Below are 16,797 nucleotides of genomic sequence, written 5' to 3'. Positions count from 1 at the left end.
GTTTCACTAAATACAATAGCAATTTTTTAATTTGTCCCCCCATTTTCCTGTTTCCCTCTTATTCCTCTCATCATAACTCTTAGTCAACCAACACCTAAAAGTAAATCGTTTTATTCTTGACCCAAACTTTTTCCTTATTTGCTTTTTGTGGGTCCCCCCCTTTTTTTTGCCCCTTTATTACTTCTCCCCAATTCAAACCCTCCATTATAGGCATTGTTTGTTCTATTTAGTACAATATAATTCACAGTTCACCATAAGATTTTCTCAAGAAAGAGGGGAGAGAAGAGGAGAGAAAAAAAAGGAGGGGGGGAATAGTTTCCTTTTTTTAAATTTTTATTTTATTTTATTTTTCTTTATTTAATTACTTTTTTAAAAAAACTCTTTTTGATTTTTGATTTTTATTTTTTAACTTTTTATTCTTTATTAAATCTCATTAATACTATCAACAAAACCACCCTCAGATACCATTAAGGAAGAGAAAATCGAATATCATGGATACAAAAGAAACAGAGGTAACACAGCTAGATGAGGAAAAATCTATGGAGAAAAATTTAATATATTGGAAACCTTGGAGTTAAATGACAGAGAATTTAAAATAGAAATCCTAAAAATACTCAGAGATATACAAGAAAACACAGAGAGGCAATTTAGGGAGCTCAGAAAACAACTCAATGAACACAAAGAATATATTTCCAAGGAAATTGAAACTATAAAAAATCAAACAGAGATGAAAAACTCAATTCACGAGCTGAAAAACGAAGTAACAAGCTTAGCTAATAGAACAGGCCAGATAGAAGGTAGGATTAGTGAAATAGAAGATAAGCAACTTGAGGCACAACAGAGAGAAGTAGAAAGAGACTCAAAAATTTTAAAAAAAATGAGATAGCCCTACAGAAATTATCTGACTCCATCAAAAAGAATAACATAAGAACAATAGGTATATCAGAGGGAGAAGAGAGAGAAAATGGAATGGAGAACATACTTAAACAAATAATAGATGAGAACTTCCCAAGCCTGTGGAAAGAACTAAAGCCTCAAATTCAAGAAGCAAACAGAACTCCGAGTTTTCTTAACCCCAACAAACCTACTCCAAGGCACATCATAATGAAATTGGCACAAACCAACGGCAAAGAAAAAATTCTCAAGGCAGCCAGGGAAAAGAAGAATACAACATATAAAGGAAGGCCCATTACACTATCATCCGATTTCTGAACAGAAACTCTACAAGCTAGAAGAGAGTGGACCCCAATATTTAAAGTCCTGAAAGAGAAACTTTCAGCCATGAATACTATACCCATCAAAGCTATCCTTCAAATATGAAGGAGAAATAAAAACATTCACAGATATAGAAAAGATGAGGAAATTTTTTATCAGAAAACCCCCACTCCAGGAATTACTAAAGGGGGTTCTCCAATCAGATGCCAAGAACAAAAAAAAAATAAAGCCACAAGTAAAAGCTCCAAGAAGAACACAATAAAACCAAATTTAAACTGTGACAACAACAAAAAGAAAGGGGGGGGAGAGGATGGAGATGAACAGTAGCAAATGACGATGGAGTGCAAAAGTACTCACAAAATAGTGCACTACAATGAACAGGGTAGGAACCCTTTTCATTACTTAAAGGTAACCACCGTTGAAAAAACCACCACAGAAGCACATGATTTTTTTAAAAAAAGGAATTTTAAGTAGGCAGAATGTACATGCACCAATTGACATGTTTTTGTGTTTTGCAATTATTAAATTAAAAAATAATAACAAAGCCTCCAGAAATATTTAAGCAGTAACAAATGCTAAAATGAAAGTTACATCACTTCTAGATAGTAAGAGAGAATCCTTGAACAGGATCGAGTGATCAAAAAAATTACTTTTCATGTTCAGAGCAGAAGGGATACTCTTCAATATAGATCCATTTTTTATGACTGTGTGTGTGTGCGTGTTAGAGAGAGAGAGAAAGAGATGTGTATGTGTGTGTGTGTGTGTGTGTGTGTGTGTGTGTGTGTGTGTGGTGTGTGTCTAGGCAACATCTGGAGTATCTAGAGTAAATTGGGTTGAAACTCTGTTTTGGATTTAGGTGATAACTTGTATCATATTTTGTATACCTGTCCTTCAGTCCTTTGCCACCAATCAGACAGATAAGGGTCAATATAGGCTTCATTTTCACCTTTTTAGAGAAAAATAGATATGTGTCCAGCTATTGTCTAAACACAGACTTGCACTAAATTTACATTTAAAGATTGACTATGAATATCAGAGTCTCTGCTACTTTAAACAGATGCATTTTCAGATGTTGGTTTTTATATTACATGATTCAAGAACAAAAATATTTTAGAGCAGTGAAATCATTATCAAAGTATGGTTTCATGCAGAGTTGCATCAGAATCACATAGAATGCTTATTAAATATGGAATTTTGGAGATTCTACTTAGACCCTAATAAATCAGAATGCCAAAGTTGAGGTGCTTGAGATGAAAGGAAATAACTGAGAACTACAATTCAGAGGAGTTCCTGGATGATTCTTTTGCTTCACATGTTCTATCAAGTAGAAGAGCCCAGATCTCCTCCCTAGCTCTATCAGAGCCTCTGGGATTTGTGCCACCATGAAAACAATAAAATAATTCTAGAACTGGAATTTGCATAAACCTTTAGTACTACATTAGAAAGACAATCTGACTTGTAAACTCAGTGTCAGCAGATCCCTACTAACAATAATCTATTTTTTAAAAATGGAATCTAGAAAGTACTTACATACATAATGAGAATCATTGGAATAATTACAAGAAAGTTTTGGTAATGTTAGTTGTTAGTGTTCAGAAAAGATTTTATCTTTGAAACTAGAGCATAATTATTAAATCAAAACATATGAACTCTTCCCAGAAACAATACTGTAATAATTGATTCAGCAACATGTTGCCTTGCGTTTTGATTATTTCTAAGGAAAGTTAATATGTGTGTTGTGTTTTCTTTCTTGAGGAGGAGGATAAGTGGCTAATAAAACATCTTTCAGTTCTTTGGTTTGGAGGTGGGACCAGCTGTCCAAGTGAATATGAGACTCATAAGCCTAGGACCTGACATAAGTTAGAATGAGGTGAAGGAATAAGTTTGATGAAAATTGAAAGTCATTCCCATAGTACCTACACTGGGCTTTCTCATACAGTGCTTGTTCCCAGCTGCATCGTTCTGACGACTTTGTCGAGAGTGAACTTGGCACCTCAGCGTTCTTTCATGGGAAGGGCAAAGAAGCAAATTGAGACAGTGTACCATATTTTCCCTCTATTGACAGGAGACAAAACAGTCAATCACTTTTTAAAAACTCACTAACTTACATAAAAATGTTCAGTTGGTTAGAGCGTAGTCCTGATAGGCTAAGGTTGCCAGTTCCATCCCTAGTCTGGGCACCTACAGAAATAGATTAATGTTTCTGTCTGTCTCTCTCTCCATTCCTCTCTCTCTAAATCAATATATAATTTTTATAAAGTCATTACAATGAAATCTATTTAATTCTGAATGCAAATAAAATATTCAGAGGAGTAACTGAAAATATTCTGTATTTACTTGTTTTGATTTGATGTTAGCTGGGGGAAAACAGTCACCTTAATCTTTAAAATAAAACATTCGGTTAACAGTTATCATGATTGTGCCTATATGTTTAAGAGAGAGTACATGTGTGAGTGTGTCTCCAGCAGTTGAAATCCCCAGAATTAAATTTAAATTCTTACTAATCAGAGTGGTGCTTAGATTGGCAGCATCCATGCCTCCTGGGACCTTGTTAGAAATGGGAAAGAAATCTTAGGCCCTACCCTAGACTTGTTGAATAGTTATATTCACTTTCATAAAATCCCCGGGTGATTCAAATGGACATTAATGTTTTAAAGTCACTAATTTAGTCTATAAAATAAACTGCCTCTCTTTAACTGGTTTGAAAACATATTTTTAAATTAAGATTTTATTTTGCTAGGGCCCTACACTAACAAACGTGGTTTATGCCACCACATTAAATCATTTTAGAGCTGGAGGGGAACCTTTGAAATCATTTTACTTAATCCTTCTTTTTCACTGATTAGGAATCTAAGAGCACAAAAGGTGAAATGACAAACTCAAAGTCATGCAGCTATTTAAATGCAGAGCTGACATGCACACTCAGCTCTAATTTCAATTCAAATGTGGAAGGAAAGCAAGGTGCACGAAGTAGTAAGTAAAATCTTAACGATTTTTATAGACATTTTATACTGGAAGAAAAAATACAACTTTTACTTTTTTCTTATGAAAATACTCACATTTGTTTGTTTTCTCAATTTACTCAACAATGGGAGGAAGCTGTCATCTGTACCTAGAAGCAGACTTTAAAATTAAATGTCTCTTTACTTGAGAAGCTCTTTTTTGCTAATTCTGCTCATCTGAATTTCTTATCTCCTATTCTGCAAATAATTTTTAAAGCAGCTTGTTGATCTGAGGAGCTGACTAAATATTATCCACACTGTTGTGGAAACAACAGGTTACAAGGATCAAAAGAAAAAGGCTTTTTTGAAGACAGGAGAGAGCACAGAGAATGGGGACTTGGATTGTGTGTTTCAATGGTCTGGCAATTAGTAATGAACTTTCCTGAGTCAGAGGCAAACTGGGCAAGCCCAGAACCCTCAGGGCAGTTGAATATATGCCCTAGTACAAGAGGTGAATCTTCAACACTAAGAAGTCACAGACTTAGTGTGCTTCTGGAACAGTTTATGAACATGTCATTTATGTTATTTTTACATGCTAAGCTTTGCAATATGCTGCCCAACCTATTGGCATAGCAGAAATTTTGCAATAAGAGTAGTAGAATAATAACTACTGAGAAATTTATCAGAATATTTTAAAAATGTATACACAATATTTACCAGCATAAAAATAGGTACAATTCTTAAAACATATAATGCTAGAATTTTAAATTCTTTTTTAGTGTGTAAGTTACACTTCAAAAATAAGGAAGACATTATCAAAGATGGTTAAGTAGCCCCCTCATATTTGCAGTTTTACCTCCTCTGGAGTTTCACGCTCACTGGTCAATTCAACCACTCTACTTCTCAAGAGATTAAGATACTAGGAGATACTGAGCTGAAAGAAAGGTTGGGAGGAAGAGGGAGAGAGGAGGTAAAGGGTGAGGGGAAAGAGGTGCATGGAGAAGAGGAGGGGAAGGAGAGGAACTGAGGGAAACTTTTTAAGTCAACAATATTTGGCCTGAAACCCCCAGGCTCAGGCATCAGACTTCTCTTCCCTTTTCTACCTATGCTCACTTTCTTGGTGCTCTCTCCCAGTCCCAAAGCTTTCAGCACTGTCTTCAGGGTGAACACTCCCCATGAACATCCCAGCTCAGACCTCACCCCTGAACTTCACTTTTCAACACTCTGCATCTTCACTTGGTGAACTGGTGTCTCGACCTTATTATGTCCTAGATTTCTGATATTCACACCAACTCTATTTCCTGCATCTCCAAAGGTACCCCCCATTCTCATCCCACTTATCATCCCAGCCAGGCTACCATCATCTCGTAATGGAGAGAGAGAGTGTGTAAAAGTAGGGAGGGAAGGAGAACTAACAAAAGTCGGGCCATATAATCTGATTTTTAAATTAAAATACATATGTAGATAAGCAGCTAAATTACATATTTCTTTTTCTGATGTTCATCTAAAATTAAATTTGTTTAACTGATGTGTCATCCTCTGTGCATTAAAACATAATTTATAAATATTATATTATATTCCAGTGAATCCCCAAAATAAATCCGTAAAATTGGTACAAAAGTTTGTAAGGGGCTTAGTCCTATATAACACATTGTTAATAAATATATCTACTGCAAATAAAGAGTACTGAAAATGTTGGGGAAATTCGAGGATGCAACATACATACAACATACCATGAATTCTTTTTTGGATGGGGATACAGGTGTCCCAAGCATGCCTGTCTCCCAGTATATCCTGGGTTCCTCTATATGTACTGAATTTTACAAACTGGTATGAGTTTATTTTCCATCCTACCTCAGTTAAAACAGTATTTCTTTTGTCCTCTTTACTTTCTGAGCCTGGAAGTCTACCAGTGTAAGAGTGGTAGCTGCTTGCTGAATGGCTCTACAGCTGAAATACAAAATGCATGACAGTGACACAGATATACTCAAGAAAGAAATACAAAACCTTCCCATGGACATAATTTTATTATTCTTTTTTTTTTCATGTTTTTGTTTTTTCATCTACAGATTCATTTTTATTCTCCAGAATATAGATGATTCACTTTTTTTCTTCTGCTAGAATGTAGATGACAGCATGGTGTTCAGAATTAAACTTCATAAAATAAATAAAAATACTTAAATATAGAGTACTTCTGGTTCTAGGAATGTGAAAGTAAAATCAGGAGCATTCTATGAATGATCTAGATATATGCTAAAAAATATATATAGCAAGCATCCTTTTGGATACATAGCTGAGTTTGTGATAAAGAGAAATCCTAGATAATAGGAAAAGCAGGGACATGTAAATACCAAAGCAGTAAAGTAATGAGCTGAGGAGGCACTGCTGGAGAGAGGCCTTGGGTGTGACGGCACAGGGACTTGTGCTCTGTGGGCTATGCTGGAAAGTGGAGGATGCCCTGGGCCCCATGCAAAATGAAGAATTAGAATTCATACATAATGTCTGGATTTATACCCGCCTGACCACTGGCCATTTTGTAGACTAGTAACTTAGGGAATAGTTACCTGTCTCTAACTAGGCTTGGGTTTGGACTGAAGCCCAGTTTCTTGGACTGAAGAAAATATCTTTTAAGATTTTGTAAGCAGGTCAAGACAAGTTGGCGCTGGAGTAGGTGGACATACCAACATACACCTCCCAGAACCAAAGTGGATTACAAACTAATTTTAAGAACTATCATCTGGAAAAACCAACTTTGGACTAAACTAAAAGAACTCTTCAACCAAGAAAGACTGAAGAAGCCACACCAAGACTGGTAGAAAAAGCGGAAACATGGAGAGGGCTGCCCAACTCCCCGGAGAAAACGGCAGCCAGGAGAGACTCCCGTGGTGGAAAGTGAGTTTAGAAGAGAGGGGAGGGTCCTGAGTCCCAGGAACAAAGCCCCAGCCTGCAGCCACAGAGCCTAGAAGAGGTGTATGGACAGTATTTAGCTGGAAACAAGTCAGGATACTGTTTGTGAGAAAGAGACTGATTTTTCAGACCCAGGATTCTTCTTAAAGGGAACGTGCAGAACACCTCTATCACAACCACTCACCTGGGGCTCCGGGGGATGGGGAGAAAGGAGATACCGGAGTAGCAGGAAGAGAGTGTAATCTAGGAGGCACAGGGAGAAACATTTTGGGAGACAGCCACCCTAACCCCTGGGATGAGTCACTCCCAAAATCTGAAGTGAATATTTCTCCTGGAAACAGCAATACCAGCAAAGGGAAGCAGGAGAGCAGCCAAACAAGCTCTCCCGCGGCACTCAGAGTAGAGTCGCTTAGAAGGAGGGAGCTTTCAGGCCTAAAGTAGTGAGTGTTAGGGTCAGAAATGCAGCGCCCCACCCACACGGCTGAGGGCTCGCCGGAGGGTGGGCATCAGTGGGATGCAGAAGCGCAGTTCTGTCAGTAAGGGCAGAAGCTGGTTGGCCACCACTGGGTCCAGATGTGAGCTCAGTCTTGTTCGGCTGGGGAGGAGGGGGCATGCAAAAGCAGTCAAGCCCAGCTGTGGGCAGCCTGCAATCCAGCCTGCGGGAGAAGGGCGGGAACCTCAGAAGGGGTGGAGACCAGCCCTTGAGCAAGGGTGAAGGAGCACAGCCTTGCCCCACCCACGGAACCGAGGTTTGTGGCCTGACTTGGGAGCCGGCTCCTCCCACAGGAGTGGAGCAAAAAACCCAGAACAGGCAGAGTCCCACTACTGAGCATGGGCACACAGTCCCACCTGGCCTGTGGAGCCAAGGTTTTCAGGTGTCCCACGAACAGGCTCCTCTTGCAAGGGCAGGGCAAAAGCCTGGAAATAGGCAGAGACCCGCCACTGAACAAAGGTGCTCGCAACTGCCCTCAGGGCCAAGCATAATGCCACCCATGGGGGTGGGGCAAAGGCCAAGCCACCAAAGCTTGTACACCTGAGCTTGTGATCACAGCCACTCCCTCCCATGAAGGAGAAGCAGAAACCACAGCAACAGCTCCAGTGGACAGGCACCAGCAACGCCCTAGGCAGCAACAGCAGAGGGGGTGATGGGCCTGCAGACAGACCATACCTAGGGAACAGAGGCCACACCCAATGGACTTCAGGGGCCAGAACCTTCCTTTACACAGAGAAAATGAGAAGGCAGAGAAATGCAACACAAATGAATCAAGAGAAATCTCCAGAAAAGGACCTGAATGAATCAGATATAACCAAGTTACCAGATGCAGAGTTTAAAATAACAATTGTTAGGATGCTCAATGATATTAGAACAACAATAGATGGTCATTACAAACACCTAAATAAAAGATAGCAAAGATAAAAAAGGACATTGAAATAATAAAAAAGAATCAGTCCAAAATGACAAATACAATATCAAAAATAAAGAACACAATAGAAGGAATTAAAAGCAGGATGGATGAAGCTGAGAACCGAATCAGCGAGTTAGAGGAAGAGATAACTAAAGGCATAGAAGCAGAGCAGAAAAAAGAAGAGACTCAAAAAGTCTGAGGAAACTCTAAGAGAGCTCTGTGACAACATGAAGAGAAATAACATCTGCATCATAAGGTTTCATGAAGAAGAAGAGAAAGAACAAGGGATAGAGACTTTGTTCAAGCATATCATAGCTGAAAACTTCCCTCAATTAAAGCAGGAAAACATCTCACATGTTTAAGAAGCAAAGAGAACTCCATTAAAGAGAAACCCAAAGAAATCAACACCAAGGCACATTATAATTAAAATACCAAAGGTAAGTGATAAAGAGCAAATATTAAAAGCTGCTAGAGAAAAAAGACTTTCACCTACAAAGAAGCCCCCATAAGGATGACTTCCAACTTCTCAACAGAAACACTTGAGTCCAGAAGGGAATGGCAAGAAATATTTAAAGTAATGCAGAACAAGAGCCTACAACCAAGACTACTTTATCCAGCAAGGCTATCATTTAAAATTGAAGGAGAAATAAAAAGCTTTCCAGACAAAAAAACACTCAAGGAATTCAATACAACCAAACCAATGCTGCAAAAAATGCTAAGGGACCTGTTCTAAACAGATCAAAGGAGAAAAAGAATATAGCAAAAGAGGAATACAGTTTTAAAGAATAAAATGGCAATAAACAATGACATATCAATAATAACCTTAAATGAAAATGGATTAAATGATCCGATCAAAAGACATCGGGTAGCTGCATGGATAAGAAAACAGGACCCATACATATGCTGTCTATAAGAGACACACCTTAAAACAAAAGATGCACATAGGCTGAAGATAAAAGGATGGAAAAAATATTTCATGCAAATGGAAATGAAAAAAAAGCTGGGGTAGCAATACTTATATCAGACAAAATGGACTTTAAAACAAAGACTATAGTTAGAGATAAAGAAGGTCACTACATAATGATAAAGGGAGCAATCCAACAGGAAAATATAACCATTATAAATATCTATATACCTAATATAGGAGCACCTAAATATATAAAGCAGACTTTGATGAATTTAAAGGGTGAGATCAATAGCAATACTATAATAGTAGGAGATTTCAATACCCCACTAACATCACTAGATAAATCCTCAAGAAAGAAAATTAACAAAGAAACAGCAGACTTAAAGGACATACTAGATCAATTTGATTTAATAGATATCTTCAGAACTTTTCACCCTAAAACAGCAGAATATACATTCTTTTCAAGTGTTCATGGTACATTCTCTAGAATAGACCACATGTTAGGGCACAAAAGCTGTCTCAAAAAATTTAAGAAGATTGAAATCATATAGAGCACTTTCTCTGATCACAATGGCATGAAACTAGAAATCAACCACAACAGAAAACTGAAAAATACTCAAATGCTTGGAAACTAAATAGCATGTTATTAAATAATGAATGGGTAAACAATGAGATCAAAGAAGAATTTTAAAATTCCTAGAAACGAACGATAATGAGCATACATCAACTCAAAATTTATGGGACACAGCAAAAGCAGTCCTGAAAGGGAAGTTCATAGCATTACAGGCATACCTCAAGATGCTAGAAAAAGCTCAAATAAACAACTTGGCCCTACATCTAAAAGAATTAGAAAAAAAACAGCAAGTAAAGCCCAGAGTTAGTAGAAGGAAGGAAATAATAAAGATCAGAGCAAAAATAAATGACATAGAGGCTAAAGAAACAATACAGAAGATCAATGAAACCAGGAGCTGGTTCTTTGAAAAGGTAAACAAGATCGATGAACCTTTAACCAGACTAACCAAGATTCCTCAAGAAATTAAAAATCGAACTGCCTTTTGACCCACCTATACCACTGTTAGGAATATACCTCAAGAACACCATAGCACTGTTTGAAAAGAAGAAATGCACCCCCATGTTTATGGCAGCATTGTTCACAATAGCGAAGATCTGGAAACAGCCCAAGTGTCCATCAGTGGACGAGTGGATTAAAAAGCTTTGGTACATATAGACTATGGAATACTACTCAGCCATAAGAAATGATGACATCGGATCATTTACACATGGATGGACCTTGATAACATTATACTGAGCAAAATAAGTAAATCAGAAAATACTAAGAACTATATGATTCCATACATAGGCGGGACATAAAAATGAGACTCAGAGACATGGACAAGACTGTGGAGGTTACAGGGTGGAGGGGAGGAGAGGGTGGGGGTTGGGGGAGGCGAGGGGCACAAAGAAAACCAGTTAGAAGGTGACGGAAGACAATTGGACTTTGGGTGATGGAATGCAGCATAATCAAATGTTAAAATAACCTAGAGATGTTTTCTCTGAACATATGTACCCTGATTTATCAATGTCACCCCATTAAAATTAATCAAAAAATAAAAGAATTTGTCTCATGGCTAATTCAGGCAGTTAGAAGAATAGTATAAGGCTCTGTGCAAGGAAGAAGCAGAACATATTTTGATAATCAAATGAGGCCCAGTGAAGAGAACAGTGAAGAAGCAAGAGAAACAGTAGCAATGGAGACACCAGAGGTAGACAAAGCATGAAACCATGCACACTAACAGCTTCTCATAAGCAGAATTACACAGGGTGAGTAGAATTTAAGAATTGACACATTAAAAAAAAAAAGAATTGACACATTTGCGCATTGCTTATTAATGAAGGTTTATAATGGATTATTTTATATATTAAGTGAAAGAAGGTTTTATTATTATTTTAGACATATCTATGGCTAAGGACTACACTCATATCAGTGTCATTATTTAACTCAAAAGATTTTAGAACTAGGACTAATACTGTGAATAGTTACTAGAGAATATTCTAGACTTAATCTTGCCTTGAATAAGATTGTGTACTGTGCTTGGTGTACTGCCTCCCATAAATATATTTATTTCTTCATCCCCCAAACCTGTGAATATGTTACCTTCCATGGCAAAGAAGAATTTTTAGATGAGATTGAGCTAAGGATTTTGTGTATTTAGAGGTTATTGTGGATTATCTAGATGGGTCCAATGTAATCACAAAGGTCTTAATAACAGAGAGGCATATGGGTAAAAGTCAGAGAAAATGTGACCACTGTAGTAATAGTGAGAGGGATGCTATCAACCAAAGAATGAAGACTCCAGAATCTGAAAAAGGCAGGGATCTGATTCTCAGAAAGGGTCCAGAAAGAACAGACTGCCATTGACCCAACTTAAACTTCTGACTTCAATAACTTAGGAAAAGTGTGTACTGTTTAAGCCACTAAATTTACAGAAATTTGTTACAGCAGCCATTGGAAACTCATTCAGGTACCTATCAGAAACTGAATGAAGGTATAAACGTAAAACTATTACAAAGATTTTTTTACTGGATAATATTGATAAAGGCATGCAACTCCACAATTTATACAATTCAACTACATGGAGCTTTGCTGTTCAATACAGTAGTCACTAGCACTGTGTAGCTATTGAGCATTTGATATGTGACAAGCCCTGATTGAGAATGGATGAACATATAAAATTCATAGTGAATTTAGAAAACTTTATATGAAAATAATGTAAAATATCTCATCAATAATTTTACATTGATTATATTTTGAAATGGTAATCTTTTGAATAGAGTTAAATAAAGTATGTTGTTAAAATGGGTATTATCAGTATTTTTACTTTTTTAGTGTGGCTATTTTTTTGTGACAGAGACAAAGAGAGACAGAGAGGGGGACAGATAGGGACAGAGACAAGAAGGGAGAGAGATGAGAAACATCAATTCTTTGTTGTGGCACCTTAGTTGTTCATTGACTGCTTTCTCATATGTGCCTTGTCCGGGGTGGGGGGGCTACAGCAGAGCAAGTGACCCCTTGCTCAAGCCAGTGACCTTGGGCTCAAGCCAGCGATCATGGGGTCATACCTATGATCCCACACTCAAGTCCGTGACCCTGTGCCCAAGCTGGTGAGCCCATGCTCAAGCTGGATGAGCTGGCACTCAAGCAGGTGACCTCGGGGTTTTGAACACAGGTTCTCCGTGTCCCAGTCTAAGGCTCTATCCTCTGTGCCACCGCCTGTTCAGGCATAGAATATTTTAAATATTCTAAATAGTCACACTGTGTGACTACAATATATTATATTATTATATTATATTATATTATATTATATTATATTATATTATATCATACCATATATCATATTAGGCAATGCTTTTATAGACATTTCCACAATAGCTTTATAATTTAGATATCTTCTCATAGTGAGAAATTCTATAATCATAGAGGCAAAATAGAACTTAAATATTGCTGATACTTAAGAAATATTGTTAAACAAATGAACTCACGTATAATATACAAATATGTGCTAGCTCAGGGTTACATATAAAAGTTTTTCACATATAAGTATTAAAATTACCAAGGTAACCTCATAGTTTTTCTGTGATATTCTTCTCAGTATCAATTTTGAAGTCTAAAGTTCTTAAAAATTCTGTTTTAAAGCATGTCTATTCAGTCTCATTTTTTATTTTGCTTCTTTGATAATGGCATTATTTTTCTCTTTTTCAAGTTATATAAACCTCCATTGGATTAGAATTATTTATCTGAAATAATGAAGAATAGTTTTGTTGATCTGGCAAATGCTTTGCATTGATTTTAATAATGCTTGCTGTCACATATGTGGCAAAAGAATAAATTGGACACTAATGAAAATCAATAAACTAAATCTGTTAACTGAATAGTAGAAATATTAACAGCTATGAATTTTAACAAGTCCCTTAGAATTTAAAGTTTTAAATCTCCACCAATTGGAATATTTCTTAAGATACATTTCATAATTACTTTAAAAATCAGGCTAAGTTATTCTTACTGCTTCATAAATTTTGTTTTTCATTTAATTATGTAGAGTATATATACACTACCACCCCAAAAAAATAACCCATCATATTTTGGTAATAATGTTGATAACTATGTAATTTTGGAGTGGAATTATAAAGAGTAAAACAAATGGTAGCAAAGGTGAACAAAGAAATTATGATTGCAAACAAATCATAGTTATAACCTTGAATAAATGAGAAGTGGGTTTGAAAGTCATTTCCCTGGCAGCCCATTTGTCGATTAAATTTATCTCATCTGTTTAAGTATGACACCACAATTATCATTATTCATGCAGTGTACAAAGATCCATTCAAAGTGCTACGTCTGTCTCCTCTGCATTTATTTCAAATGCATTTAAAGGACAATTATTTTTGAAGGATAACTTAAGAATCATCTTTCAAGTTCTATTTTCATTTGTAAAATCAAATTAGAATCCAAATATCTCTGCACAGAATAAGTCCAGCAGAGATGATTGAGTCATATTTAAAGTGTCTAAATCCTAATTGAAATTATTGAAACTTGGTCTTGTAATTTACTTTCTTTTTTATTAAAAGCCCCAAGTATTTTGCCTTGCTTCTATCTAATCACCAGTAATCAGCTATAGAAAAACATTAGTCCATGAACAAAAAGACAACTTTTGATGTGCTAATACAGTTTTTTATCAGTTTATTTTCATTAGGTAAGCAAATAATAAATTATAACTGTCTTATATCTAGTGAATAGTAACAAATTAAAGTGTATTGATTAAATAAAGGAAATGCAAATATTGAAAAAGAGCACCAATGGATGAATTTGAGCATCGTGGATTTAAAGAATGGCAAAGTAAGAGGGCTACTTAAAGGAAATTAAGAAAAGGCAGCCAAAAAGATAGAAAGAAGATAAGAGCAAAAGAGTTGTGTCATAGAAACTCCAAAAAAACATAACTTCTTATAGAGTTGAATCTAGTAATATGTCACAAAGGTATCAAGTAAGGTCAGGATTAAAAAGGGTCTATTAGATACAGAAATTTTTAAGTATCCTGTGGACTTAGAGAGATTTTGTTAGAAATTAAAATGAAGAAAATCACATTGCAATGAATATAGAATATTGAAAAGTTTTTAAAGGATATTTTTAATAATGCATATTTACTCATATAGTTTATTGTGCTAATTTCTAAAACTACACAGCCGAAAGAGGAAAAGATTTTTGTTCCTGTTTCACTCTCTGCTCCTATCCCATTTTTCCTGCAGAAACATAGTCTGAAAAAAATGCCATTGAGCCAAAAATTCCTCAATATATTTCAATCTGTTTGAGACTCTCCTTCTCTTTCTTCCATTCATCAAACTTCTCTAAGATACGGAAATAATGACAAATTTGGTATGGGAAGATTTAGATAGCTCTATCTTGGGATATATGTCACCTGGCAAAGTCACTATTATACAAGAACATTGTAGGTTGTAAGTAGCTTTATGAAAACTCAACAACAGTTAAGTCCTGAAATATTGTATCAGAAATATCAATTTAAAACTTATTTTTTATTTAATTTTTCCACTGGGAAAACCTAGAAGTAAATAGATCAGTAGCAATGAGCATACTTAGAGGCAGATATTGGTTTTTAAATACCGTTTTCCATGGGATATCTGAAGAAATGGTTGGTGTCTTCTCAGGCAACATTCAGGAACGTGATGTTAGGACATCTTATTTGCCAGAGAGAAAGGAAGTGCCTAAAATTAATTGGAATGTGTCAAAGGGATACAGAAGCCTGTTTAGAAAGGGCTCCTTTTAGGCAAATTTTGAAAACGCTGAACGTGGACAAGTCCTGCCGGGTTGAGGACAACGAAGACCAGAGACTCGACTCCGGGGACCAGGTTCAGTGATGCAGATCCACTTTATTCAGGAAGTAAACGAGCTTATATAGATAGGTTCAGCCTATAGGGTGATACAGCGTGTTCCTTAAAGCCAACGCCTGAAAAGATCAGGGAGCTGCATGGTTGGCGCTGAGTCACTTCCTTATAGTGGGCAAGCTTCCTTCCTGGGTATGCCCAGGAGGCTTCTGGGAGATGGAGTATTCTCACAGCATTGCATCAGCCACAGCTGCTAGGAATGTGCTCTGCGCTCCACCCACAGTTGAATACAAAACTATTACTAACTCTAAGCATAATATAGAGTAAATACAAATCTAAGAATGAATAGAGATACTTTAAAGTAGAATGAGAAAAGAAACTTGCCATCATTGGAATAGACTATTTCACTAAAACTTTAATTAAAGTAAAAGTGTTTGCCTTATCTTTATTTAAAGAAATTAGTCTTTTCTTTTTTGGTGACCACAAAAAGCTCTTTATAGAATAATGCTAGCAAATATATATTACATAAAATACTAAGAGTTGAAATTACAATTTTGCAGTTCACAGTAATAACTATTTCAGGCAAGGATCATTAATTGCTACAACCATTAAGAAAAAAATTTTTGGAGAAAGGATAATCATACAACAACAACAAAAAAGATCATCCTTCCTTCTCTACAAAAACATATAGACACAAAGGCTTTAAAAATGTGTGTGCATCTGTATCTTTTTGTGTGTGTATCTTTACAATGTAAATAAATGTTTATCACCCTCTCCCCTCAAGGAGTGGTTAAATGTACATTACTAGTAGTGAAAAGAACTGAAATTATGTTCTTTCTAATTATGACATACTACAAAGTACACAATTTCATCAATTAAGTTATCTTGTAATGTGTCTTTAACCCAAACAGAATTAAGACAGATTTAATTTTCACTTTACAGTAAATGCAAGCAACATAAAAATATATTAATGACATAATAAAAAACAATAGAAATATATGAAACACTGGGTACTCTTTAAGCAAATTGGCCTGGTTACATAGGAGAGTCAATGTCATGACAAAAATGTGAAATAACCTTTTAAGTAAAAGACATAATAACCAAGAGCAGTGTTTGAATTTTGACTATATTCTATTTTGGAGAAAGAAATAGTAATAAAAATCATATATATTTTGGATAAATGAGAAAAAATGAATATAGTTTTGATAAATAATATTGTCCTTTAAATGCATTTGGAATAAATGCAGAGGAGACAGACATGAATCATTAATATTGTGACTTACAGCAGATTGCCATTTTATTTAGTAAATTGATGTTGAATCACTAGGGATGAATTAACTTGTACAATTTTTTGTATTCAATATATTTAAAAAATTTATAATAAATATTTAGGAAAATGAATTTAAAATAATTGCTAACAGCTCTTAAATGTTTATCTTCAGTCCTGATTGCTCACTTAGCTTCAGATGCATATTGTCAATTGTCTTTTCAAAATGTCAATTTAAATATCTAACAGGCATTTCCAACT

This window comes from Saccopteryx leptura, chromosome 8 (genome assembly GCF_036850995.1).
Source record: "Saccopteryx leptura isolate mSacLep1 chromosome 8, mSacLep1_pri_phased_curated, whole genome shotgun sequence".
In the NCBI taxonomy this organism is placed as follows: Eukaryota; Metazoa; Chordata; class Mammalia; order Chiroptera; family Emballonuridae; genus Saccopteryx; species Saccopteryx leptura.
This window is presented reverse-complemented; position numbering follows the sequence as displayed.